Here is a 15,233-nt window from a genome sequence, read left to right as displayed (position 1 = left end):
TATGTTTCCTGAATTGCAAGATCGCGATGCTGGATGACGATAAGGGTCTATTTTATAAACTGTAAATTGTAACCTATTATTGCTGCAATATTTCAATTAGAAAACGAGCAATGTTTAAATAGAAGATAGGACATTATCGCAAAATTCATTTATGAACACGAATACACAACACAGTTGAATGATCGTAAATGGCCAGTAACATACTACGTTCTGCTCCATGCTCCAAATATAACTTCTTAGATCTTTCTTCATTTTAAAAGGATCCGATTGAACTTTGCTATGGTACCCAATTTGCATATTGTTAAGAAACTATTGGACACACACGATACGATTTAATACACAAATACACTTAGATTCAACCAATGAATTTCATTTGTACTTACGAGATCCACAGGCTGCTTCTTGATATGAGCCATCGGGTCTCAGAAAGCAGAAGCAATGCGGTTTACCAGGACATTCTAAAATATGACATGAAATAAAGAGGAATTATCATGTGAACAGAGGTAGAGGAAACATTGATTATGCTATTAATTCTTAATAGAGTGTTTTTATTCATCACTTATATTTTAACTCCGAAAAAATTGTTTTGGAAGACAATTTATAGCTATGGAAAAATATTACATTGCATTTGTCTTTTTTTAAAAGAAATCATTATAAACATGTCGCTGATTATTTTAAGGTGTACTTGTAGAGTGTAAAAACAACCTTAAATAGAAAAAATGGCATTTTTCGTTGTTGAAATACTTTTAAAGACGCAGAAATGACTGGTAAGTTAGCCCTCATCTAGGTTTCATTACTTACCTACAAACTCCACTTTTCCTTTCCCCTTCCCTTTGCCTTTGCCTTTCCTGCCTCTCTTCACCATGTAATTATCCACCATCATGTCGAGCAGCTCATCCTCTTCCTCGTAAGCAGTTGCCACGGCAACGAGCACGGAAAGTGCCAGAAGAAAATATACGATTTTAGGTTGCATGGTGCTTCAGAAAAAGAAAAGAAAAAGGGGAAGAAAATAAACATATTAAGCGTTTTATAAGCCATATCTAGACAATGTGTATAATAAACCAGGTAGCTGTATAATACAATACATTTGGAATAGTTACTGTTTAATATAATTTTAAATGTCTATTTTCAAATTGCAGGATTAAAAAGCAATCTGAATGATTCTCTATTGTTTGAATTGTTAATCATTAACTTGAATTACTATTAATTTTAAATTTCGAACATTGTTAAGCATTTTAAACATAAAAAATATTACTATGAAAGATAATCAAGAAAGACAGTAGGAAAACGGTGGTAACTTTATTTTGTCGTTTTTATCTGTACTCACAAAGAGTGACATAGATGTTACATATTATTTTCTACCTTTTTATCCATCTGTTAAGACATAAGCTAAATTTATACATTTTCAATAAACTTTTACTAGTTTATAATATTTTAAACTTTTAATTTACAAGGGATTAGTAAAGAAATAAACATTGTTGGAATCACTGTATGTGAGTTGGAACATCATATGTCTTCAAGTCTCTGATACCTAGTCTTCGTAGTAAGGTAGATAATTTGAGTTCATTGTTTCCTATCACGCTGTCCTACAGTTGAAGTACTTTGTATTAATTATTCAGTTACTGATATATAATCAAAACTAAGCAATTCGATTAATTCAACAGGTGATATATCACATAATTACCGTTAAATAATTCTTCATGACAAATTTGACATAACAGGTATGCATTAATACAGTATTTATTAATCATCGCAATAAATTAACTTGAACGATTTAACATTTTCACGTTGAATTTCGTACCACATAAATCGAAGACCCAGGAGTTCAAAAGAGCTTCCTTCTCCCCAATGAACAGAGTCAACAACTGTGTGTTCATAAAAGTGGGTCATACAATCAAACGACTGGTCCGTTAACTTTCTAACTCCTATGTAAAACATACTTTGAGTCCTCATAAACAACATATTGAGGTTAGATGATTTGTAAGATACAACCAATGTAACATCATTTACATTGGAGGAACCATAAACAATTCAGTTTTACATGAAACCCCGAGCCACGATATTACAAAAACACGCCTCAACACTCTTTACTCTCTGGATCATATAAAGGGTTTGATATTTCCGACTCGTTACACTAAAAGTTAGTCTATTATAGTATCAGATCATACTGCTATTATTTACAGCTTTGCACTTGAACTTGGATGTATCAAACACTGCCTTTCTTCATCTGAAACATATAAACGAATCTTTCCCACAGCGATAGTAAAAACTCTTAATATTACTATGTTAGTTAACAAAAGTAACATTAATTTCAATTCTTTCCTCTGTTGTATCACGAAAATTATATCAAATGGAATTACGAAACTCTTAGCTTTTCCTTTTCCATAAGTATGAAAAAAGTTGCACTCTTTAATGCAACTGAGTGACCATTTACTTTATTTTATCATTTAAAAAGTTTAGTGTTTCATTTTGGTTATAGGTGAAACTGAAGTAATAAATCACATTTAACTTGGTAATCTTTGTACGTGATGACGTTAGAGGTTTATATTTGCACACTTTTACCGCCCTCACAGCAGTCCAAGATAATCCCGCACCCATTCTTCCTGAAATATTCTTTTACTGATTGTTAAAATAATTGTTTATTATTATATTATTGACGGTTTAATGAATTTTTGGTAAAAAAGTGAAATCTGGATATTATGTCCAAATAAACTTGTCATTGAAGATGAGACCGTGAAATGTATCCATTGATGTGTAATCATGAACCACAATACGAATTTTAACACATATCTATTATTGTTATGGCATAATCTCTTGAAAGAATGGACAACCAATATTGCTGCTTAAGGTTCTATATCTATTTGTTTCAGCGTCCAAGAAATGCCTAGGTTGTAAGTTTGACTTATTTGTGTTTAACTAACAAACTACATGTAGATTAAACTGATTTTAATGCGACTGGTAAACCTGGTAATTACTCTTCTGAGTTTTCGTCACAATTAAGCACACAGCAGTACACTATTAAACAGACGAAACGAAGTTTAAAAACATCGTTGCTATATATGCAATCAAAGCAGAGGCGGAAAGAAAATGAAACTACCAACAAGTTTGGTAAAACTGTCGATCGCTTGAGATCCTTTGGATTTGTTTACACTTGAAATCTTTAGTCCAGGAAGGACAAGCATATATTAATGCCTAAATAAGGTACGATGCTTTTAAATTTGCAGTTTCCCTCATTAGTTTTTCTTTCTTGTCATGTAAATGGAAAAGATTTGAGATTTAAATTGACGAGCCTTCTTAAACTTGAAGTAAATATAAATATATATGTATGAAACATTTCCAATATAAGCTAGTACAGAAACTAGAACTTTTGAATATCGAAGAGTATATTTTAAGAGTAAAATTTGAATTGAAATAATCAAAATTTGGTACTTACAGAAATTTCGATGGAGTAACGTCGGATATGATAAACACACAAGCGATGCTTCGGTCAGGATCTTTTTGAATGTACCAAGATGGTGCCTGTCCTTGCTTTTTATAACAACTTTTTGATTAAGTATTTTCTACTGGATGGTCATATATTTATTATCTTTAAGGTGAATGACGTCACACGTCATGAACCGTGTCTACTTCAGTACATAAACCCACGGATATATCAATAATCTTCACGTTGAACGCGTCATTAGGTTTGTGTAAAAATGATTAATTTGTTATATTAAAAAAATACACGTGATACTTGAGAGAACACACATATGGAAAAACAAGTATAAAGTACTGACCAATCTGTTGACTATTTTCATTCCCGACCGATATTAATTCGTATATTCCTCCAACGTTTACTCTTAGCAGAATTTTGGTCTGTAGAATCGATTAGTTGATTCCATTCTTGTTTTACCAAGTTAAGGATGAAAAGATAAAAGGAAAGAAAATAAGAAAAATCACTAAGAAATAAAGATCTTGATTAAGTCTATTCATGTATTCATTGTCTATAGTAAACACATAGTTGACTTAAATCTCGCCCACATTTTTTTCTAAGCAACGTATGCATTGAACAAAATTGTGACATTTCGCCATCTGTAACTCACATTCGGGGAATTAAATAATCAATTTCTAATGTTTCCTGTTTGGTTTCCCTAAAGGGGGAAAACTATGGAGTCACTCTTACCGACCTTGCAATAAGAGGACAGCGGATTGCAAAGTCGGCAAAGACTATAACGCAGATCGTAAAGTCGGTAACTACTATTACGGTTAGATTCGTCCAACACGGTAACATACATAAACGTTTTACTCTGAAGTCAAAGTGAATTAATCAGGTCACACTTCAAGAGTCTATGCGTTAAGGGGTATTTTGGTTCTTCGTAGATCATGACATTTAGTTAGGCTTAACATATCATGCATGAGGTAAAAATGCGGTTCTTATTGATTATGACAAGTGCAATGATTGGGTATCAATCCCTTTGATGTTATTGAAAGTTAGGCTACATCGCGATGAAAGTGAAATCAAAACAATAATGCAGGTTTTCACAGCGAGATCGAACGTAACTTTGAGGAGGTGAATATGCAAAACGAACTGAAAATTATGGTATATTGTTAACTCATCCACAGTTGAAAGAGAACAAAACAAAATATACACATTTCAAGTATAACAATCAATTCATTATCGAGTATAAACTCTTACGTAGAGCACATTGTGTGCTGTGCACCAGTTTGAATGTACTCTTTTAAACAGTGTACACTATGTAGCAGACTTGTCGGATAAATGTTTCAGAATGAACACGATGCACCCTACTGAATAATAATGGGCAAGGGTATTCTAATATACTCCCCTATGTATTATCTGTACGGTAACGTACATACAGATAAACATGGGGCGCAAAATCTGCGGGAGGTTGAAGTGGGTTGAAACCCACAATAAAATCAAGGAGGAACAGCCCTCCCGCCGCACGTTCACTTTTGAAACATTGTTTTCAACAGTTGCAAATAATAGCAGTTTCTACAATTTTCCACTGCAAATAGACACTTGCTCGGGACGATATAACATCATAGCCCTTCCCACTCCGCATAAACGACTCACAGAGTAACCAATACTTACATGAATTGAGATGTTGAGACAGCTTGGTAACTATAGTGTACAGTTGCATAAATTTAAGGTGAATACGCCCCCCCCCCCCATATTAACCAATAATTACATAGACTGACATGAAGAGACAGCTTGTAACTACGGTGTACTGTTGCATAACTAAACTTTTGGATACGCCCCCAGAGAATAACCAATTCTTACATGGACTGACATGTAGGGACTGCTTGTTTACCTTAGTGTACAATTCAAAAACTAAAATGGTAGAAACGCCCCCAAAGAGTAACCTATACTTACATAGACTAACATGTACAGACAGCTCGCTTACCTTAGTGTACAGTTCCATAACTAAAATGGTAGAAACGCCCCCACAGAGTAACCGGTACTTACATGGGCTGACATGTATCGGCAGCTAGGTTACCTTAGTGTACAGTCCCATAACTAAATTGGTGAATACCCCCACAGAGTAACCAATACTTACGTGGACTGAGATGTTGAGACAGCTTGGTAACTATAGTGTGCAGTTGCATAACTAAATGATGAATACGCCCCCCTCCCCCGAGTAAGCAATACTTACATAGACTAACATTTAGAGACAGCTCGGTTACTTTAGTGTACAGTTCCATAACTAAAATGATGGATACGCACACAGAGTAACCAATGCTTACATGGACTGAAATGTTGAGACAGCTTGGTAACTATAGTGTACAGTTGCATAACTAAATGGTGAACACGCCCCCAGAATAACCAATAATTACATAGACTGACATGAAGAGACAGCTTGTAACTATGGTGTACAGTTGCATAACTAAACTTTTGGATACGCCCCCAGAGAATAACCAATTCTTACATGGACTGACATGTAGGGACTGCTTGCTTACCTAAGTGAACAATTCAAAAACAAAAATGGTAGAAACGCCCCCACAGAGTAACGGATACTTACAGGGGCTGACATGTGGAGGCATCTAGGTTAACTTAGTGTACAGTCCCATAACTAAATTGGTGGATACCCCCCACAGAGTAACCAATACTAACATGCACCCCCCCCCCCCAAGAGTAACCAATATTTACATATACTGACATGAAGAGACAGCTTGTAACTATGGTGTACAGTTGCATAACTAAACTTTTGGATACGCCCCCAGAGAATAAAAAATTCTATCATGGACTGACATGTAGGGACTGCTTGCTTACCTTAGTGTACAATTCAAAAACTAAAATGGTAGAAACGCCCACACAGAGTAACCGATACTTACATGGACTGACATGTAGAGACACCTTGGTTACCTCAAAGTGTACAGTTCACACATCCCCAGTCATCGTGAACTTTTCCGGGATTACCTTACCATAAGAAAAAAATCATTTTCTGGTTTTGAGGTAATCGAATCAGAGCAAACCTGTGTACGGTAACAGGTGACAGTCGCGTTAGACACCAAATGGTCTACCATGCAGCAATTCATGAGATCTTGAAGTTGTTGTAAAATGATGACACACACACCAGTATAGTAGGCAACCGCCTGTTTTGCACTTAAGAAGGTGTATACGATGTTAGGTCGCCCAAGTTAGGGTGCAAAATGGTGCTATATTTTGCTTTTAAAACGTGTGAAATGATTTAATAAAACAGTTTTCACATTCCCGAGTATCAGGTTCATGTCATCAGTCGCTTAAGTTATCACCCAGTCTAGGATTGGTTCTTGTTAAGTTGAAGTAAATTACGGCGTATCTTTATGTTACGCGTTTGTATAATGCATATTTTGAGGTAATGTAGTAACTTAAAAGAATCTGTTCGTTTATTATGCAAATTAAGTGTTCAGTGTTGCGTTGCTGTTTATTATGTTTAAGCCATCGTGTGTTTCTTTGTAATGCAAGTATTTCCATTGTATTCAGTATAAATAAAACAGACTATTATGTTTGTAGAGTACTTTAGATCCCTCTCTTTATGGGTATTTCTTATTTCAAGTCTTATAATGCACATTCCTATTCCTTTTATGGCTGAACCAGGCTTTGCTTTTTAAGTTATAGTTTGTCTTGCCTAACGAGGATAAAGTCCATATAAGTCTATTGAAACTAACTGGGAAATGCTTGGCCTCTGTTTTTGTACTGACGGGTAGTTAACAAACCACTTACAGAGGTCACAGTATGATAAACATTACGAGGGAAGGGGGTACGACGGAAGAAAGTATAGTAGTAAGGTTGAGCTGTGGAGAGGAAGCTAGAAGGTTATAGGGGTGGGATGGGGTGTTTTCAATAGAAAAAGGGAATGACGCGTTTGTAAGATATTTTATATTTATTCATCTGTGATTACCTGAATCTGAAAGTACTCCATTTGATGGTCTGCCATGCATTTAGGATTAAATCTAGGCAGACTTGATGGAGAATGAGGACAAAATATAGGAAGAAACTAATTAATTTGCTACTCAAACACAGGCCCTTTAACCAGGAATTTATGAGGAGGAGGTAAAAAACATGAGGACATGTTCACAAGTTTTTAATTGTTCAGCACACTAATGAAACAGTAGGCATATGTAAATAGCTAAATAAATAAGATAAGATAATATGTACTCCTTAATATTTTAATTAACATGGGCGGACATGAGGAAGAGGAAGGGATGGGTGGGATTGTTTTCTTACAAATGTTATAACAAGGGCCTGAAACAAAAGAAATGGAGGTAATTTCAAAATGAACAAATTATTTCTTCTTGTAAGAAAAGGAAAATTTAATTTTTATTTAATTTGATGTTACAATAGAACAAAGGGTCAATACTACGTTCGTGGTTTCTCGACCTCTAATATTAATTTATTATTAAATTAGTTAGTGAAAATCAAATATTTCTAAATAAAATCTTTCACCCAATACAAGCATGTTTTTAGATATCTGCTTGGCTGCTAAAATGTATTTATTTTAAATGTCTAATTATAGAGCACATTTGAAGGTATGTCACCAAGCCTTTAAATAACATACGTGAAATGTTATTGACAAGTCTGGCTGAGAATTCTTCGTCCCTATTTCTACTTTGGAGTATATTTGTGATATGATGAAAACAACGAACAAGTCAATAAAAGTGATGGGAACAAAGGGGGCACCAGATTAGGGACAAGTAGGGATAACCGAATTAAAGTGTTATTCAAACTACCAGGAAGGAATTATTGAATTACGTTCCCATAGTAATCAGCAACGTAACCATATGAAGATAGTCGAAGCAAAATGGCGGCCAGATTAGATGAAGATAGTCGAGGCAAAATGGAGGACAGATTAGGGCAAGTATAGCAAAAATGAGGGACAATTGACTAAATTTACTGTTCGAACATTTAGGATAGAACTGTTGGGACCATTTTCTTATACTGATAACACTCTTTATTGCTTTCTCACATCATATTTGATAGCACTCGTACTGCCAGTTTATATGAACAGTTAATCTGGTCGGTATCGGATCTCTATACTGTTAATACTACTGTAAGGGCTTAGAAGCGTGACATGGAATTACAATCAACATGTCTGAGATGAGTGAGATGAGATTCAGACAGTCTTGTTATGACAGAGCTTCATCACAGTAGAACTACTTTAATGTACAAGTCAGAGAAGCGCCCTCAGTTAGATTAGTACCAATATGACTCCATTTTCTTTCCAGTTGTCGCAGCAGTCAAAATATAGTTATCCGATATATCAGGACTAAACAGGATGAACTTCATATCTAATCACGGCGTTTGCAAGTAAATTCAATCGCAAGAGGAGCTCTTTGTAATGAATGAACACCGCCCGGAACTTATTAGACGAGACCCACCCTTAAAACTGAGAAATTACATTTCCTTCATAAATCCTACAGGATGGCATTATACGACATGAATAAAGACAAGTTAGGGAGAAGATGGTAGGAGAGGGACCATGGGTAGTTGGTCAAGAACGTCACAATTTGCTTCGAAAGTATAGAAAGAAGAAAAAAACACTGCTTTATTTTGCTGCAAACGAAAACTCTTTATTTTTAATTCATATTATAGAACATTAAAACGCCATATAAATTCAATTTCTTAGTCTTGAGAAATCCACTGACATCACCGCACCGCACCGCACAAGAAACGTTCATTGACATACCTCAAAAAACAAAAGAGGTAACCATGTTGGCCTACAATTATCGGTTGTGAGGCTCACAGTTCATTCTTAGTTAAGATGATGACTTTGAATATTCATTAATCAACATCAATATATTATGTTGTAGTAGCCTAGATGATATAATTGGCTGTCGTCGGTGGATACAGGTCAAAGGTTAAACAGGGAGAGGTCTTTTCCATACTTTGGATTAGAGTCCAACGTTGCCAAGGACTGAAAACGTAAAAATAAAAAACAATCAAACGAAGTTAAAATGAAAAATACGTGGAGGATTATTTAATGATTTTTAATTTATAGATATCATTTCGAGGGAGTCATGACATCATGTTTCCTTAATTGCAAGATCGCGATGCTGGTTGACGGTGAGGATCTAATCTTAAAACTTTAAATTTTAACCTATTGTTGCTGCAATATTTAATTTAGAAAACGAGCAATGTTTAAACAGAAGATAGGACCTTATCGCAAGATTCATTTATAAACATGAATACACAGTTGAATTGTCGATAAATGGCCAGTAACATACTACGTTCTGCTTCATGCTCCAAATATAACTCCTTTGATCTTTCTTCATTTAAAAAGGATCCGAATTCAATAAGTCTTTAGCTGGCAGATGATACTATGAATAACCAATATTATTCTAACTACCGTTATCATACGGAGACTTATTAATGGTTGGGAAGAACCCTCGGTGGCACATCTATAACGAAACTATTAACTTTATTGAACTTTGACATGCTACCCGATTTGCATAAGTAAATATTTGACAAACACAATACGATTTAGTACACAAATACACTTAGATTCAACCAAAAAATTTCATTTGTACTTACGAGATCCACAGGCTGCTTCTTGATATGAGCCATCGGGTCTTTGTAAGCAGAATCAATGCGGTTTACCAGGACATTCTAAAATATGACATGAAATACAGAGGAATTATCAATTATAAACATGTAGCTGATTATTTTAAGGTGTACTTGTAGAATGCAAATACAACCTTCAATAGAAAAAAGTGGCATTTTTTGTTGTTGAAATACTTTAAAAGATGCAGAAGTGACTGGTAAGTTAGCCCTCATCTAGGTTTCATTACTTACCTACAAATTCCAATTTTCCTTTCCCCTTTCCTTTGCCTTTCCCCTTTCCTTTGCCTCTCTTCACCATGTAATTATCCACCATCATGTCGAGCAGCTCATCCTCCTCCTCGTAAGCAGCTGCCACGGCAACGAGCACAGACAGTGCCAGAAGGAAATATACGATTTTAGATTGCATGGTGCTTCAGAAAAAGAAAAGAAAAAAAGAAAGAAAATAAACATATTTAAGCGTTTCATAGTCCATAACTAGACAAAATGTATAATAAACCAGGTAGCTGTCTAATACCATACTTTTGGAAAAAGTTACTGTTTTCTATAAGTTTAATGCCTATTTTCAACTTCCAGGTTTAATCAGAAATCTGGAAGCTTCTCTATTGTTTGAATTCACAATTATACTTTTGAACCAATAACTTGAATTGCTATGAATTTTAAATTTCGAATAATGTTAAGCATTATAAATATAAAATAATAATTCTATAAAAGATTATAAAAAAAGACAGTAGGAAAACGGTGGTAACTTTATTTTGTCGTTTTTATCTGTACTCACAAAGAGTGACATAGATAACATATTTTCTACCTTTTTATCCATCTATTAAGACATAAGCTAAATTTATACATTTTCTATAAACTTTTACTAATTTACAATATTTTGATACTTTTAATTTACAAGTGATGAGTAAAGAAATAAACATCGTTGGAATCACTGCATGTGAGTTGGAACACCATATGTCTCTTATATCTAATCTTCGTAGTAAGGAAGTTAAATTGAGTTCATTGTTTCTTATCACGCTGTCCTACAGTTTAAGTACTTTGTATTCAATATTTAGTTGCTGATATATGATCAAGACTAAACAATTCGATTCATTCAATATGTAATGTATCACATTATTCCAGGTAATTAATTCTTCATGACTTATTTGAGAGAAGAAGTATGCCTTTTTACATTATTTATTCATCATCCCATTAAATTAACTTAAACTGTTTAACATTTTCACGTTGAATTTCGTAACACATAAATCGAAAGACCCAGGATTTTGTTAAGAGCTTCCTTCTCCCGAATGAACAGAGTCAACATATGTAAGTTCATAAAAGTAGGTCATTTAATGGATACATCGTCACAATCAAACGACTGGTCCCGTCTCAACTTTCTAAAGTACACTGATGGAGCGACAAACTCCTAGGTAAAACATGCTTTGAGTCCTCATAAACAACATATTTAGGTGAGTTGATTTGTAAGATACAACCAATGTAACATAATTTACATTGGAGGAACCATAAACAATTCAGTTTTACATGAAACCTTCAGCCACCATATCACACAAAACACACCTCAACACTCTTTACTCTATGGATCATATAAAGGGGTTGGTATTTCCAAATCGTTACACAAGTTAGTCTATTATAGTATCAGATCATACTGCTATTATTTACAGCTTCGCACTCGAAGTTGAATATATCAAACACTGTCTTCCTTCAACTGAAACATATCAACGAATCTTTCCCACATCGATAGTAAAAACTCTTAATATTGTAATGTTGGTTAACAAAAGTAACATTAATTTTATTTATTTCCTCTGTTGTTTAACAAAAGATCATATCAAATAGAATTACGAAACTCTTGGCTTTTCCTATTCCATAAGTATGAAACAAAGTTGCACTCTTTAATGTAACTAAATGACCAATTACTTTATTTTATCATTTAAAAAGTTTACCGTTTCATTTTGGATATAGGTGAAACTGAAGTAATTAATCACATTTAACTTGGAAATCTTTGTACGTGATGACGTTAGAGGTTTATATTTGCACACTTTTACCGCCCTCACAGCAGTCCAAGATAATCCCGCCCCCATTCTTCCTGAAAAATTCTTTCTCTGATTGTTAAAATAATTGTTTATTTCTATATTATTGACGGTTTAATAAAAAATTGTTGGTAAAAAAATGAAATCTCGCAATGCCGACTATGGATATTATGTCCAAATAAACTTGTCATTAAGGATGAGACCGTGAAATGTATCCATTGATATGTAACCATGAACCACAATACGAAGTTAAACACATATTCATTGTTGTTATGGCATAATCTCTTGAAATAACGGGAAACCAATATTGCTGCTAAAAGGTTATATATCTATTTGTTTCAGCGTCCAAGAAATGCCTAGGTTGTAAGTTTGACTCATTTGTGTTTAATTAACAAACAACATGTAGATTAAACTGATTTTAATGCGACTGGTAAACCTGGTTATAACTCTCCTGAGTTTTCGTCACAATTAAGCACACAGCAGTACACTATTAAACAGACGAAATGAAGTTAAAAAACATTGATGCTATATATGAAATCAAAGCAGAGGCGGAAAGAAAATGAAACTACCAACAAGTTTGGTAAAACTGTCGATCGCTTGAGATCCTTTACATTTTTCAACACTTGAAATCTTTAGTCCAAGAAGGACAAGCATATATTAATGCCTAAATAAGGTACGATGCTTTTAAATTTGCAGTTTCACTCATTAGTTATTCTTTCTTTTCATGTAAATGGAAAAGATTTGACATTTAAATTGACGAGCCTTCTTAAACTTGAAGTAAATATAAATATATATGTATGAAACATTTCCAATATAAGCTAGTACAGAAACTACAACTTCAGAATGTCGAAGGGTATATTTTAAGAGTACAATTTGAATTGAAAAATATTCAAAATTTGGTACTTATCAAGATGGTGCCTGTCCTTGCTTTTTATAACAACTTTTTGATTAAGTATTTTCTACTGGATGGCAATATATTTATTATCTTTAAGGCGAATGACGTCACACGTCATGAACCGTGTCTACCTCAGTACATAAACCCACGGATATATCAATAATCTTCACGTTGAACGCGTCATTAGGTTTGTGTAAAAATGATTAATTTGTAATATTAAAAAAAAATACACGTGATACTTGAGAGAACACACATATGGAAAAACAAGTATAAAGTACTGACCAATCTGTTGACTATTTTTATTCCCGACCGATATTAATTCGTATATTCCTCCAACGTTTACTCTTAGCAGAATTTTGGTCTGTAGAATCGATTAGTTGATTCCGTTCTTGTTTTACCAAAGTTAAGCATGGAAAGATAAAAGGAAATAAATTAAGAAAAATCACTAAGAAATAAAGATCTCGCTGAAGTCTATTCATGTATTCATTGTCTATAGCAGACACATAGTTGACTTAAATCTCGCCCACATTTTTTTCTAAGCAACGTATGCATTGAACAAAATTGTGACATTTCGCCATCTGTAACTCACATTCGGGGAATTAAATAATCAATTTCTAATGTTTCCTGTTTGGTTTCCCTAAAGGGGGAAAACTATGGAGTCACTTTTACCGACCTTGCAATAAGAGGACAGCGGATTGCAAAGTCGGCAAAGACTATAACGCAGATCGTAAAGTCGGTAACTACTATTACGGTTAGATTCGTCCAACACGGTAACATACATAAACGTTGTGCTCTGAAGTCAAAGTGAATTAATCAGGTCGCACTTCAAGAGTCTATGCGTTAAGGGGTATTTTGGTTCTTCGTAGATCATGACATTTAGTTAGGCTTAACATATCATGCATGAGGTAAAAATGCGGTTCTTATTGATTATGACAAGTGCAATGATTGGGCATCAATCCCTTTGATGTTATTGAAAGTTAGGCTACATCGCGATGAAAGTGAAATCAAAACAATAATGCAGGTTTTCACAGCAAGATCGAACGTAACTTTGAGGAGGTGAATATGCAAAGAGAACTGAAAATTATTATATATTGTTAACTCATCCACAGTTGAAAGAGAACAAAACAAAATATACACATTTCAAGTATAACAATCAATTCATTATCGAGTATAAACTCTTACGTAGAGCACATTGTGTGCTGTGCACCAGTTTGAATGTACTCTTTTAAACAGTATACACTATGTAGCAGACTTGTCGGATAAAGGTTTCAGAATGAACACGATGCACCCTACTGAATAATAATGGGCAAGGGTATTCTAATATACTCCCCTATGTTTTATCTGTACGGTAACGTACATACAGATAAACATAGGGCGCAACCTCTGCGGGAGGTTGAGGTGGGGTGAAACTCACAATAAAATCAAGGAGGAACAGCCCTCCCGCCGCACGTTCACTTTTGAAACATTGTTTTCAATAGTTGCAAATAATAGCAGTTTTCTACAATTTCCCACTGCAAATAGACACTTGCTCGGGACGATATAACATCATAGCCCTTGCCACTCCGCATAAGTAAAATGGTGGAAACGACCCAAAGAGTAACCAATACTTACATGGACTAACATGTAGAGACAGCTTTGTTACCATCGTGTACAGTTCCATAACTAAAAGGGTGGATACGCCCCACAGAGTAACCAAATACTTACATACGCCCCCTCCCCGAGTAACCAATATTTACACAGACTGACATGTAGAGACAACTTGTAACTATGGTGTACAGTTGCATAACTAAACTTTTGGATACGCCCCAGAGAATAACCAATTCTTACATGGACTGACATGAAGAGACAGCTTGGTTACCTTAGTGTACAATTCAAAACCTAAAATGATTAAACGCCCCCACAGTGTAACCGATACTAACATGGGCTGACATGTAGAGACACCTTGGTTACCTTAAAGTGTACAGTTCCATAACTAAGATGGTGGATACCCCCCCCCCCTACCACAGAAAAACTATTACTTACATGGACCGACATGTAGACACAGCTAGGTTACCTTAGTTTACAGTTCCATAACTAAAATGGTGGATCCCCCCCCCCCCGTACAAAGAAACTATTACTGACATGGACTGACATGTAGAGACACCTTGGTTCCCTTAGTTTACAGTTCAGACATCCACAGTCATTGTCAACTTTTCCGGCATTACCTTACCACAAGAGAGAGTCGTTTACTGGTATTGGCGTGATCGACTCAGAGAAGACCTGTGTACGGTAA

General features: G+C 34.8%; 1 long non-coding RNA gene across 1 annotated transcript; it reads right to left on the bottom strand.

Annotated features, from left to right (window-relative positions):
• Positions 1–9,147: 9,147 nt before the first annotated feature.
• Positions 9,148–10,469, bottom strand: LOC139977488 (uncharacterized). Its single transcript, XR_011796559.1, has 3 exons — positions 10,271–10,469; positions 10,010–10,084; positions 9,148–9,392 (listed from the first exon to the last, which is right to left on the bottom strand). It is a non-coding gene; the product is annotated as an uncharacterized lncRNA (long non-coding RNA).
• Between the last annotated feature and the right edge of the window lie 4,764 nt (positions 10,470–15,233).

The sequence above is a fragment of the Apostichopus japonicus genome, chromosome 12, assembly GCF_037975245.1.
Source record: "Apostichopus japonicus isolate 1M-3 chromosome 12, ASM3797524v1, whole genome shotgun sequence".
Classification (NCBI taxonomy): domain Eukaryota; kingdom Metazoa; phylum Echinodermata; class Holothuroidea; order Aspidochirotida; family Stichopodidae; genus Apostichopus; species Apostichopus japonicus.
This window is presented reverse-complemented; position numbering and strand designations above follow the sequence as displayed.